Consider the following 14,287-nt stretch of genomic DNA (forward strand, 5'->3'; position numbering starts at 1 on the left):
AACAAGGATTTAGGCTAGGACCCATAGTTTTTGGATTATGAGGGGATATCTTTAAAAAAACGGATAATTAATTTATGGGAAGATGTGAGAAAGATAAATTAATTATCAACAAAAACTATGTATGGTTGGCACACACTATTTCTAGAACCATCTTAGGTAATTTGCACACACTGGCCATCCATGATAAAAATGTGCCAATTTTAATAAATTTTGTACCTAACTCTATGCTATCAAATATATAGAAATTAATATGTACTTTCTTATAAATATAATAGACGAGGGTCTATCTTCAACAGAGCCCATATTTGGGGTTCTCCTCTTTTCCCTTGCCTTGCTTTTTTCACTCTATAATGATGATTTTTTTGTTTCTAAAAAAAAATATAATCATTGTGCAATTTATTAGGAATGGTATTCTCACTCGAAATGATCATAATTAAAATTTGAGTTTATAAAATCCATTAACAAAAATTATAGCAACAACATGTAAGATGATCAATTTCTTCTACAGACTCAACTTAAGGTTCATGTATAAAAAGAGCCACAAAGTCTGGTGATTGATGTGAGAAATCATAAAGATAAAATAAGTTCACTAAAATATGTAATCAACCTCTTGGTAGGTAATTTTTGTGTGATAAGTTCTCTTACATGATCATCCATGATGTAAATAAATTGTTTACCAAAGACCTTAAGTCTGTATATAGAATGGAATAGAAGTTGAAGGTAACAATGAGGCTAATAAACTAACATTGAATCTACTAATTTCATTTTATTTTCGTTATGATGTTCATTACAATTTCTTGTCAATGGATTGATTTCAATTTTAATTTTCTCATGAGAGATAAAGCACATGATCATGGATGAAGTTTGGACACCTTAAAAATATTAATATTAAAATATTTGATGAGCAATGAACTTTTGAAAGGTTGTGAATTTTTTGCACTTCCTAATGGAAAGCTCCTCATTTTGGTTTATTATAAAAAATAAGAAAAATACCCTCCTTAGTAATACAACAAGCATCATTCTTTGATTAGCTTGGAATCATAGGAAATAAAGCTATCCAATAATGATAAGGAAGTAGTAACATGATAAATTGAGAAGGAGAAGGAAGTCCTTAAAATATCTACCCATTCCCATTAATAAATCCCTTCCTTGTAGAGTGGAAGATATCTAGGCAATTCTATTACAATCCTTTATTCCACACTTCATATCTAGAAGTAAGAAAATCCACCTTGGAAGATCTGTAAAATTGAGTAGTAAATCCATAACTTCAATAAACAAGGAGGCATCCAAAAACCTTATCTTTCTTTGTACTAGTCATAAGGGTGATATACCTAGTAAGACTCTAGATATTAGTCCATCATTGAGCTCCTACAAATTGTTGGCATATGAGAATGCGAAAAACTCTAAAAATATGGTGGATTGCTCGAATTCTACATTTTGCAAAACAAGAAAGTATTTTGTATATTGATTATGATTATTTATGCTTTGAGTTTTATTTAAATACTCTCAAGAATTATCTTGTAGATCCTATCAAGGTAAATTTGTTTTGAGGTTTTCCCCCGCCTATTTATGGATTTTCCTTCTAATTTTAACTCTTTGTCTTGGAAAATGCAAAGAATGATTGTATGGTTCAATTTGGGAATGCTCCTACTCTCTCTCTCTCATTAATAAAGATATTCTCCAGAGTATGGGGAATTTCTTTGGTTATTTTTTAAGGTTTGAAAAGCCAAGATCATCATAGGAAGAATGTAAGATTCTCCTTTTGAATAACCCTTGTTTGAATCCCTACAAGATGACAATCTTCAATGTTAATAAATCCTTCATCTTTTTTCCAAAATTATATCATGGAAATATTAATGCCAGTAGATTATCTCCAATAGAGGAATTTGAACCACCCCATGTCATTATGTAGACCCTAAAATTAGACTCTCCCACCCACATTCCCCCATCACAAAACCTCTCACTAATTTTTTTTCAAGATGGAGGCCTTTCTTATAAATATCAATAACATCCCCTACATCTCCATCCATGGTATCAGTTCCACACCCTTCCACCCTATCCTTCTCAAATAGGTCATTTCTTCCAACATTAACCCTAATAAATCTACACCCTTGCCTCCCCTCTCATTAGTTTAGATAGTTGTAACATTTCCATTTCTACTAATGCCTGATCCCAATATTGTCTTGGCGGATTGTCACTATTAGACATAGATATGATTAACTCCCCTCTTTGGAGCAGCTTTCTTATCATCCTACACCAACTATAAATAGGTTAGATACTGACAGTGAAAAAGAGGTGCTGGCTATAATCAAAACCCTAAAAACTAGAATTCTCTAACTTAGTGATGTGATGGGAGACCTATCTTGTACTCAAGATTAGATCCAAAAAGAATTGTTGAGAAGTCAAGAGTTGCAGGTTTGGTTCCTAGAGATTTAGAACACAACCCTAATAAATAACTAGAATAATAGCCCCCCATCATAAAATATTCATATGGAATTTGAATCAATATATGAAATGATTGGCTTGAATCAAATATCTAGTATGGATCATGCTCTCCTTAGAAAATCTCCTTTAAACATAAATTTGGAAGCTTGCCACCAACACTTGGATGATTCTTCAGAATTGGAATGGTGCCCTCATTCCCTATATACAATGTACCAACATTCTCAAAATGTTCTTTGGATTGCAGATAATATCCAAGGTGGTAATTACCCAATTGTGCTAGGAATTCCAAGAAAAGAGGACATAAATCTAAGTTTGATTTATGAAAGAAATATGGTGAGGCTGACAATCAAGTGAATATTACCTCCATTTTCAACAATGGGAACTTGAAGAGTCTCCCACGTACTTCATGAAGATAACCTCTTGCAACATTAGGTGCTTCAATGCTCCTGTGAAACAATTACTTTAAAAGAACTGTCTTAAGTCCTTTAAGTCTACTTTTATCCTTCTACGAGAAACTAAATTAGATTCTGTGGAATTTTTTTGACTAGATAAGAAGTTGAGAGTATGGAAAGCATGGGGTCACCTTGTTATTCCAACATTAGAAGGACTTACTTGTATATGGAACCCAAAATCTATCCAATTCATCCTAGAAGTAAATCAGCCACATTGGATGACTGACCAGGTTAGAAGTATGAACTCTAATCTTGCTTTCATCCTCATCAATATTTATGGACCTATTTCAACCACTAGACAACTATAAATATGGGAGGAACTATCAAATTACATTTCCAACCATTATTCTAGCAACATAGTAATAGGAAGTGATTTCAATGCTATCATAAATCTTCATGAAAAGGTAGGGGGTATCAAAACTATCAACCAAGCATCAAGAGAATTTAAGAATTGGATATCTTCCAACAACCTTCTTGATATTATTACTTCCAATGGTACCTTCATATGAAATAATAAGAGATCAAGTTACTACCTTAGAATAGAGAGGTTGGATGGGTTCCTATTTTTTGGAGACCTTCCCTCCTTTAATCTTAGTCTAATAGTTGGAATCAAACCCATCTGAGGTTCAAACTACTTCCCAATTTATCTTGACATTGCAGAAGAACCCAAATTGAAAAGAATCCCCTTAAAATTCAAAAATATGTGGTTCTAGGATAAGGGTTTCTTATACCATTTTATATCTTGATAGTATGAAGAATCCTTTTAAGGCTCAAAAATGTTTTTTTTTTTGTCTCCAAATTAAAAAACTTAAAGTTGAGAATCAAATCCTAGAACAAGCTCTACTTCAAACATATATTTAAAGAAATAACCAATGTAGAATAGGAAATTAAGGACTCAAATAAATATTTTTTGATCAGTTGGATGGATAATGATAGCTACTTCTAGGTGAAATGTCTCCTAAATAAGAAAGCCAACTTTCTCGCAAAATATAAGATATACTCTAGAAAAAAAATTATAGAGAATCATGACTATGTAAGTGAGATAGAAAGATTAAACTATTATATAATAACTCTAAATCTACATATTTCATTAATATGGTCACAAAAATTAAAAACTCCTAGGTAAACACTATTAAGGATCCTACAACCATGGATAATGACCTAGTATCTTAACTCAAAAATATTCTAAACAACTGTGAATCTTCAGACTTAGTAGCTCAATCTACCCTATTGAACCTTATTTCTATATAAATCATAATATAGGATAATACAATGCTAAATAAAAAATTACCAAATGAGAAAAAATAAAACTTTTCTTTTCCCGATGGATCCTAACAAGGCACCTAGACCTGAGAGCTTTTAGGCGAGATTCTTTCAAAACTGTTGGAATTTTCTAGGTGATGACCTATGAGAAACCCTTAAAGGTAGCAAGAACTTTAGTGATATTATTAGAGAAATTAACCACACCTACTTCACCCTCATCCCAAAGAAAGTAGAGTAAATCCATTCTAGGGAATTCATGTTAGAATTTGTTTACAATAATTGAGAGGGGGGTGAATCAGTTATTCAAGGTCCAATAATGTCTAATACATTTTTTTCTTTCTAGAATTTTTACTTTCTTGTCAAATCCTTAATGGCATATAATTGAAATTATCATGCATGCAATTAAACATTAAACAATCATGAAAAGTAAACATGCATCGCCACATAACACAAAGGATTTTGGTGACCTAGAAACCCTCCAGGAATAAGAAGGTAAAACTAGGGTGGGGATGACACCCACAAAATTACTGTGCAATATATTTCAACCACTTCTGATGGTTTTCCCTGTTAAAAGCCTACCCGGTTAAAGGCTTTACACACTATCAAATGTTACCCTGTTAAAGGATTTCTACACCCTATTAGGAGTGTTCCTTGTTAGAGGACTTAAGAACATTCAACTTAGAATGACACCTTATTAAAGGATTTACATAGATTTTTTAGGCCCACCCAGGTCCATGGGATTTACACTCACCTTCTCAAAAGAATCGTTTATCCCTCTTTAAGGATCTCCTATCTTTCTCCTGGGGATCTCTTATCCTTCTCCTGGGGATCTTCTACCCTTTTCTTGTGGCTTATCCACCTAGCCGTAAAGCTAGCCTAGCAATTTTGGATTTCAATGTCTAATACAATGGTAAGAAAGCATTAGAAAGGTTTTGATGTGATAAAGATTGCAACTCTAACCTTGCAGATTTCAAATCACTCTTTAGTTCTTTTCTTTGCTTGGCTTTTCTTCCTTGCAGTACTGAGAGCTTGTCCACCCTTCAAGATCTATCTCCTTGATTTCTTCCACTTCTTATGCCAATGCACTCTATGGTCACTTGATCAACTCAGAGTCTTGTGCTTACTCCTCACTATGTCCTCTTCTTGATACTTCACACTAGCCTTCTCTTGGCTTCTTCACACAACCACACTTATGACCAACTCACTCCTCTCGATCCTTGACCTGTAACTCCTTATAAAGAAGTTTTGTTCTTCATTTCCCACTCAAATCTTCCCACTCATCAATTTGATTTGATTTGAGAGAATCATATTGTTTCCCTCCAAATTGTTTCTTCTATAAACTTCATGATAAGTCCATAAGTATTCGCTCAAAACTGGTTTGCATGGTTTACATGAAATTTTGTGACATATACTCATCATCCTTATCATCCAACTAATTCACAAAATTAAATGTAAGAAACTTATCGTAACTAAAATGGCGAATCTTTTTGTCTTATCAATAATGTAGCAACTCGGCATCATTGGTTTACTGATGCTCGGTACCTTCTGCGTTACTCAGCTTCTACTAGATTTACTGATACTCGACACCTTCTATGTTACTCAGCTTCTACTACATTTACTGATGCTTGGCACCTTTTTTATTACTCGGCCTCTACTACATTTACTAATGCTCGACACCTTCTGCATTACTCGACACCTGAAGGATTGATCAGCACACACTGAAGTTAAACTTGCTCGGCTTTAACTAGCTTGCTCAGCACTCACAAATAAACTTAGTCAAGTTCTACAAATGACTTAGTTAAACCTTACATCTTTAATGTGTCTTAGTGTGTCCATTCCCTATGTCTTAGAGTATGTCATTAATACACTATTTCATCAATGGCTTAGCTAATCCTTATACTTCATTACAACATCATAACTTCAAACTTTCTCTAGGTGCTCTAGTTAGATCTTATTGATTGCCTCCTCCTTGTCAATCAACTAATTGATAATATTTGGATCACTTAAGAAATTTTCATTCCTGCAAGTAGCAAGTTTGACATCAATGACAAAACAATGATTGAAAACATTCTTTACCAGTTCCATCATTCTTCATTCATGATCTTTTCAATCATCTCCAGCAATCTCCCTCTTTGGCATTGATGGCAAACCAAACTGATGAATTGATTGAGTTGATCAACTTAGTTACCACCAAAATTATATACCAAACAGAAAACTTTTCATCATTACATGTTCAGTTCATATCTTCCTTTTTGTATCATGTCTCCCTCTTTTGTTGATACAAACTGAATCCTTTGTTCTACTTCTCCCTCTTGACTTCTGCATCCTTACTCTATATTCATGATCCTTCATAGTTGCTTGCCAATCAGTTTCTTATCTCTTATGAATCTCCCTCTTTCATCTCTCTTTTTTTGGTCTACTACTGATCTCATACATCTCCCTCTTACTTGATATTGATCAGTTTCTCATAAATCTCCCTTTTTGACATAAATGCCAAAGGTGTAGCATCTCTAACATGCTTGGTGTAAGCTTTGCATCTTATGTCTTTTTCCTCTGTCACCATGCTTGTGACTGATCTAGAATTTTCATTCCTATTGTCATCCTCTGTATCATTCTTCTGATATTTCAATGATCTACTCCTGTTGATGTAGGGCAGCTTCTTTGTTTCTTTAGACTGCTTGAGTTGGGGTCTTTACCCCCAACTTGCCTCTAAGATATTCATAATAATCCTTGGGCAATGGTTTGGTGAAGATATCTGCAATTTGTTTCTTTGTGTAAATGTACTCCATCTTCACTTGTTTGTCTTCCACCAATTCTCTGACATAGTGATACTTGATTGCGATATGCTTGGTTTTTACATGCATTACTAGATTCTTGGATATGTTTATAGCACTTGTATTATCACAATACAGTATTATAGGTTTGGTTACCTCTTCTTTCATTCCTTTCAATAGATGTTTGAGCCACACAATGTTTGTGCAATTGATTGTTGCAGCCACATACTTTGCTTCTGTAGTGGACTGAGATGTACATGTTTGTTTCTTGCTAGTCCAAGTAACTAGCCTTTTACCTAAGAATAATGCTCCTCCACTTGCGCTTTTCCTATCATCAATGTTGCCTCCCTAATCTACATCTGTGTATGCATTGAGCTCAAACTTCTCATTCTTTTTGTAGTATAGGCCAAAATCATCAGTTCCTTTGAGATACCTCATTATCTTTTTTACTGCCATGAGATGATTTTCTCTAAGATTAGCAGAGAATCTAGCCACTATTCCAACTACTAATGTTATGTCTAGTCTACTATGTACAACATATTGTAGTTTTCCAATCATGGATTTGTACATTGTTTGATTGACTTCAGCTGGTTCATCATTTTTGGATAGCTTATGTCATGTTGCCATTGGTGTGCTAAAAGTTTTGGAGTCTTCCAATCCAAACATCTTGAGTATCTCTTTGATGTACTTTGATTGTGTCATGAATATACCATGTTTTAGTTGATGTACTTGTAATCCAACAAAGAACTTGATTTCTCCAAACATAGACATCTCGAACTCATGTTTCATTTTGTTAGCAAGACTTTTGTAAAGTGCTTCTTTTCCTCCAAAGATTATGTCATCCACAAATATTTTAGATACAAGGATATCCTGACCTTCTTCTAATCTGATGTACATGTTGCTGTTGTCATTAGTTCTTTCAAATCCTATTTGCACTAGATACTTGTGAAGTCTCTCATACCAAGCTCTAGGAGCTTGCTTTAATCCATATAGAGCCTTATGCAATTTGCATACTTTTTTTTTGTTATTTTCATCAACAAATCCTTCTAGTTTCTCTATGTAGACTTCCTCTTCAAGTATACCATTCAGAAATGTAGACTTAACATCAATTTGATAGACTTTAAATCCTTTGAAGACTACATATTCCAGTAAGGTCATTACTCCTTCCATTCTGGCAACTGGAGCAAAAGTTTCTCCATAGTCTAGTCCTTCTTCTTGTGCATACCCTTTACAAACTAGTCTTGTCTTATTCCTTGTGATTTCACCATTTTCATCTAACTTGTTTCTAAACACTCACTTGGTTCTGATTACATTCTTGTTAGCTAGTCTTGAGACTAAGGTCCATGTCTTGTTCTTTTCAATTTGTTCTATTTCTTCTTTCATAGCATTGTACAAGTCATCATCTTTTATGGCTTCACCTAATAGTTTTTGGTTCCATTTTGCTGAGAAGACATGTCTCACTTCTGAGTCTATTCCTTGTCATTGGTCTTGCCTATTTGTTTCTAATAATTTGATCTACAAGATGATGTATTTTCACATACTTTTCCAATACTGATTATTTTCTTGTTTGCATGATGTCTCTTTCAGAATTTGAATCTTCATGTGTCTTTTCATCAGATATTTCTTCATTTCTTTCATGTTGATAGTTCTCAGAATTTGAATGAACATTCTCTATATTTTGTAGCTTGGCTTCTAAATGTGTCTATTGCTTGACATTCACTGTCTGTAACTCAACAAATACTAGATTTTGTTGCTGATTGTCATTCTGAGTTGCAACTTCACCATTATTAGGTACGTACCTTCATAAAAGTATACAAAGGTCTTGTATTCTTCTGCTTTCTTGGTGTTCTCAAGACTTTGAACTTTTGTAGGCTCATCAAATTTCACATTTTTTCTTTCTACTACTTTGTTAGTGCTAACATTCAAGCACTTATAAGCTTTGCTTCTAGTAGAATAACTAAGAAATGTGGCTTCTTCACTCTTTGCATCAAACTTTCCATTTCTAAACTCTTTATAAATATATATATATATATATATATATATATATATATATATATATATAGCATTTGCATCCAAATATTTTGAAATGTTTTACATTAGGAGAATACCCATACCATAATTCAAAAGGTGTTGCATTTGTACCTTTCTTGACTTGAACTCTGTTGAGTGTGTAGATTGCAGTACTTATAGCTTCTCTTCAGTACTTGAGTGCAATATTTTTCTCCATCATTAAGGTCATGGTGTAGTCAATGACTGATCTATTCCTTCTTTTTGCTATACGATTATGAGGTGGAGTCCTAGGTGCTAATGTCTGCCTTTTGATTCCTCTTTCATTGCAGAATTCTTCAAATTCTCTTGATGTGAATTCACCTCCTCTATTAGATCTGAGACTTTTTATGCTCTTCCTAGTCTCCTTCTCAACTCTGACCAAGTACCATTTGAACATTTGGAATGCATCTAATTTTTGTTTCAAGAACATGATTGTCATCATCCTTGAATAGTCATCTACAAATAGCATTATGTATATGCTTTGTAGCTTTGCACTTCAATAGGACCAAACAAGATAGTATGAACTAGCTCCAATACTTCATTAGAAGTATAAGCCTTGCTTTTGAAAGTTGACTTGGTCATCTTCCCTAGTTGGCATTGTTTGCACATAGTGTTATCAGGGTTCTTCAACTTTGGTAGGACTCTAACTTTCTTCATTTTGCTGATGCTTATCAGATTATCAAAATTTACATGACATAGCCTCTAGTGCCATAACCATACATTACTAGTTTGAACAATGAGAAAAGAAGCATCTTCTATGTCTAGGTAGAACAAATTACTCCTAGTTTGGTCACCTTTCCTATTAGACTTCCTTGAGAATCATAGATCTTGGCAACTCCATTTTCAAATTCAACCTTGCATCCTATGTTTCCTAATTGTGAGACACTTAACAAGTTATAATTCAGGCCTTCAACATAGCATGCATTATCACATGATATCTTTTCAGTAAGCTTGACGCTACCTTTCCCTTTGATCTGACATGGTGCATTGTTACCAAATCTAACACTATTTCCTTCATATTGAATAAAGGTAGTGAACTTACTTTTATCTCCAGTGATGTGATGAGACCATCCCCTTTCTATGATCCATTTTTAATTCTTGTTCATGTAGGTTACTAGGGCAATTGCTTCATCTTCATCTAATTCATCTTTCATAGCCACATAGACTACTTCATCATCATTCTTGTCAGAGTCTTCTTCAAAAATGTAGCGTCTTATGCCATTGCCTCTGTAGTCCTTGTTGTATTCTTTCTTGTTCTTTAGGTTGCGTCCATCCTTGTAATTTTTCTTTTGTATGCATCTGGCTGCAATGTGACAAACTTCATTACAATTGAAACAAATGATTGGTAGATTACATTTGAATTTGCCTCTTCCTCTATGAAATCTTCTTGGTAGTAATACCTCCAATTGGTCTACATCATCTTCATGAGTGCTACTATCACTAGATACATACTTCCCTTTTCCACTCTTTTTCTTTGTTTACACTTCCTCATTGTCTTTTATTTTCATCTTGGCTTTGAATGTAGATTCAAAGTTTTCTAGCTCGTAGTTGTCAAAGTTGGATAGCTCAAAGGTAGTGAGTCTTCCAATTATTCCTTCAAATGACAATGTGTTTCCTAGTACACACCTTAGCAATTGGACGGCTAATACTCTTATAGCATAGATAGGAAGCAAAGTTCTCAAGTATTTGTTACATACTATTTCTTCTGATAACTACCCTCCTAGGCTTCTTATGGAACTTACCACTTCTTTCATCCTTGAACCGTATTGAGCAGCATTCTCTCCTTCTTCCATTTTGATGTCATCAAAATTTCCTCTTAGGCTCTCTCTTTTGGCTCTCTTGACATTATTATCTCCTCCATAGATGTTTGATAATGTTTTTAACATCTGATGTGTAGTATCACATTCTTTGATGTCATCATACTCGGCATAGCTTAGCGCTAAAGAAATATCTAACATCGCTTGATTGTGCTACTTCTTCATGTTCATTTCTTCTGCAATGAGGGGTCCTACAAGGTGTACATGATCAACTATGATTGAGGTCTATGCATAGTCACCTATTGATCCAAGGTGCAACTTCATCAGACTTTTCCATACAAAAAAGTTGTCTTTGTTTAGCTTGGGAACTTCTCTCTTGGACATCTTGATCTTCCTGTTGCTAGTACCTTGAAAAAAATCAGTAGTGGGCTCTAATACCAATTGTTAGAATTCTTTTAGAATAATTGAGAGGGGGGTGAATCATTTATTCAAGGTCCAATAATGTCCAATACAATTTTTTTCTTTCTAGCCTTTTTACTTTCTTGTCAAATCCTTAATGGCATATAATTGAAATTATCATGCGTGCAATTAAACATGAAACAATCATGAAAAGTAAACATGCATCACCACATAACACAAAGGATTTTGGTGACCCAGAAACCCTCTAGGAATAAGAAGGTAAAACTAGGGTGGGGATGACACCCACAAAATTACTGTATAATAGATTACAACCACTTCTGATGGTTTTCCATGTTAAAGTCTTTACACACTATCAAATGTGACCCTATTAAAAGATTTCTACATCTTGTTAGGAGTGTGCCTTGTTAGAGGACTTAAGAAAATTCAACTTAGAATTCCACCCTATTAAAAGATTTACATAGAGTTGTTAGGCCTACCTAAGTCCATGGGATTTACAGTCACCTTCTCAAAACAATCTGTTATCCCTCTTTAAGGATCTCTTATCCTTCTCTTGAGGATCTCTTATCCTTCATCTAGGGATCTTCTATCCTTTTCTTGAGGCTTATCCACCTAGCTATTAAGCTAACCTAGCAATGTATGATTTCAATGACTAATACAATGGTAAGAAAGTATTAGAAAGGTTTTGACCTGATAAAGATTGCAACTCTTACCTTGCAGATTTCATATCACTCTTTAGTTCTTTTCTTTGCTTGGCTTTTCTTCCTTGCAGTGCTGACAGCTTGTCCACCCTTCAAGATCTATCTCCTTGAGTTCTTCCACTCGTTATGCCAATGCACTCTATGGTCACTTGATCAACTCAGAGTCTTGTGCTTACTCCGTATTGTGTCCTCTTCTTGATACTTCACACTAGCCTTCTCGTGGCTTCTTCACATGACCACACTTATGACCAACTCACTCCTCTTGATCTCTAACCTATAACTCCTTATAAAGAAGTTATGTTCTTCATTTCCCACTCAAATCTTCCAACTCATCAATTTGATTTGATCTGAGAGAACGATATTGTTTTCCCTCAAAATTGTTTCTTCCAAAAACTTCATGATAAGTCCATCAGTATTCGCTCAAAACTAGTTTGCATGGTTTACATGAAATTCTATGACATCTAATCATCATCCTTATCATCCAACTAATTCACAAAATTCAAGGTAACAAACTTATCGTAACTGATCTTGTGATTCTTTTTGTCTTATCAATAATGCAGCAACTCGGCATCATTGGTTTACTGATGCTCGACACCTTCTGTGTTATTTGGCTTCCACTACATTTACTGATGCTCGGCACCTTCTATGTTACTCAACTTCTACAACATTTACTAATGCTCATAACCTTCTATGTTACTTGGATTCTACTATATTTACTGATGCTCAGCACCTTCTACATTACTCGGCACTTGAAGGATTGCTCGGCACATAGTGAAGTTAAACTTGCTCAGCTTTAACTAGCTTACTAGGCACTCACAAATGAACTTAGTCAGGTTCTACAAATGACTTAGTTAAACCTTACATCTTTAATGTGTCTTAGTGTGTCCATTCCCTGTGTCTTAGAGTATGTCATTAATACACTATTTCATCAATGGCTTAGTTGATCCTTATATTTCATTACAACATCATAAATTCAACCTTTCTCTAGGTGCTCTAGTTACATCTTATCGATTACCTCCTCCTTGTCAATCAACTGATTGATAGTATTTGGATCACTTAAGCAATTTTCATTCCTGCAAGTAGTAAGTTTGACATTAATGACAAAACAATGCTTGAAAACATTCTTTACTAGTTCCATCATTCTTCATTCATGATCTTTTCAACCATTTCCAACAATTTAGATTGATTATTTTATATAACAATATTTGCAAGATACTCACCAAATCCCTCACTAAATGGCTCAAAATTATCCTCTTGTTATCTTTTTGATGAAAAACCAAGGTTCATTCTAAGCAGTTAACTATGAATGGTATGATCATCACCCAGGAACTCAATCACTCTGTTCAAAATAAAAAAACTTCATGTATGCTATTTAACTTAGATATTCAAAAGGAATATGACAAAGTGCACTAGATATTCCTTTGCAAATGCATGGAGGCATTTGGTTTCTCTAGACAATGGATTCACCTCATCTTTAGTTGCATCCCCTCTCCCAAAATCTCCATTTTACTCAATGGAGTTCTAGAAGGCTTTTTGGATATCTCTAGAACCCTTAGGGATAGTGACCCTATCTCTCCCTTCCTATTTATTATTATCATTGAAGCCTTTGGACGATTGACCAAGGCCTCTCAAGAATATAGACTCATTAAAGGGATTAAGGTAAAAAAAGGGAATTCCCAACATAATCCTTCACTAGCTTATAGATGATACCATCTTTCCTGACCAATATTCCATAAATGAAGAAAAATCCCTAAAATCCAACATTGATTTATCTATGATAGCCTCAAGATAGATAGTTAATTTTGACAAGTTAGAAATTTTATTGATCAATATAATTAGAATGATCAAGATAGGATATGCAATATTTTGGGATTTAATGAAGGGGTTTGTCCTTGCAATTATTTGGGCATGCCTCTAGAGAAAGGGAACAAGTATAGAAATGTTTGGGACCAAATCACTAAAAATATGGATAGAAAAATGCATAACTAGAAATTTACATGGCTCTCTAATGCTAGTTAGCTATCCATGAACAAATCTATTTCTATTTTACTACACTCATATAAAATATCATGTCTCTCCTAACATTCAAAGACAAAGATCATGTGGAAAAGTAAATCCTTTGGAGCAAAACTGGTGTGGAGACTCCATAAGGAACACAATAGGAAGTTGGCCAAAGTCATTTTCCCTAGACATCTATCCCCAAATAATCCTTTGAGTATATTCATAATAAAATCTTCTCCTAGAGACTATCAAGTTTGGAACTTCATGTTAAATAAAAGATGCTTGATTGCGAATAATTTTTCAATACACTTCAGTTTCAGCCCACATGGGCATCGAATGAGAAATACATGTTGAATTAGTAGAGAAGGTGTGGACTACAATGCCTAAACTCAATTGATGTCAATTCCTATGACACCCAAAAATGCACA

This window comes from Cupressus sempervirens, chromosome 9, assembly GCF_028749045.1.
Source record: "Cupressus sempervirens isolate cs-2001-9-10 chromosome 9, ASM2874904v1, whole genome shotgun sequence".
Taxonomy (NCBI): domain Eukaryota; kingdom Viridiplantae; phylum Streptophyta; class Pinopsida; order Cupressales; family Cupressaceae; genus Cupressus; species Cupressus sempervirens.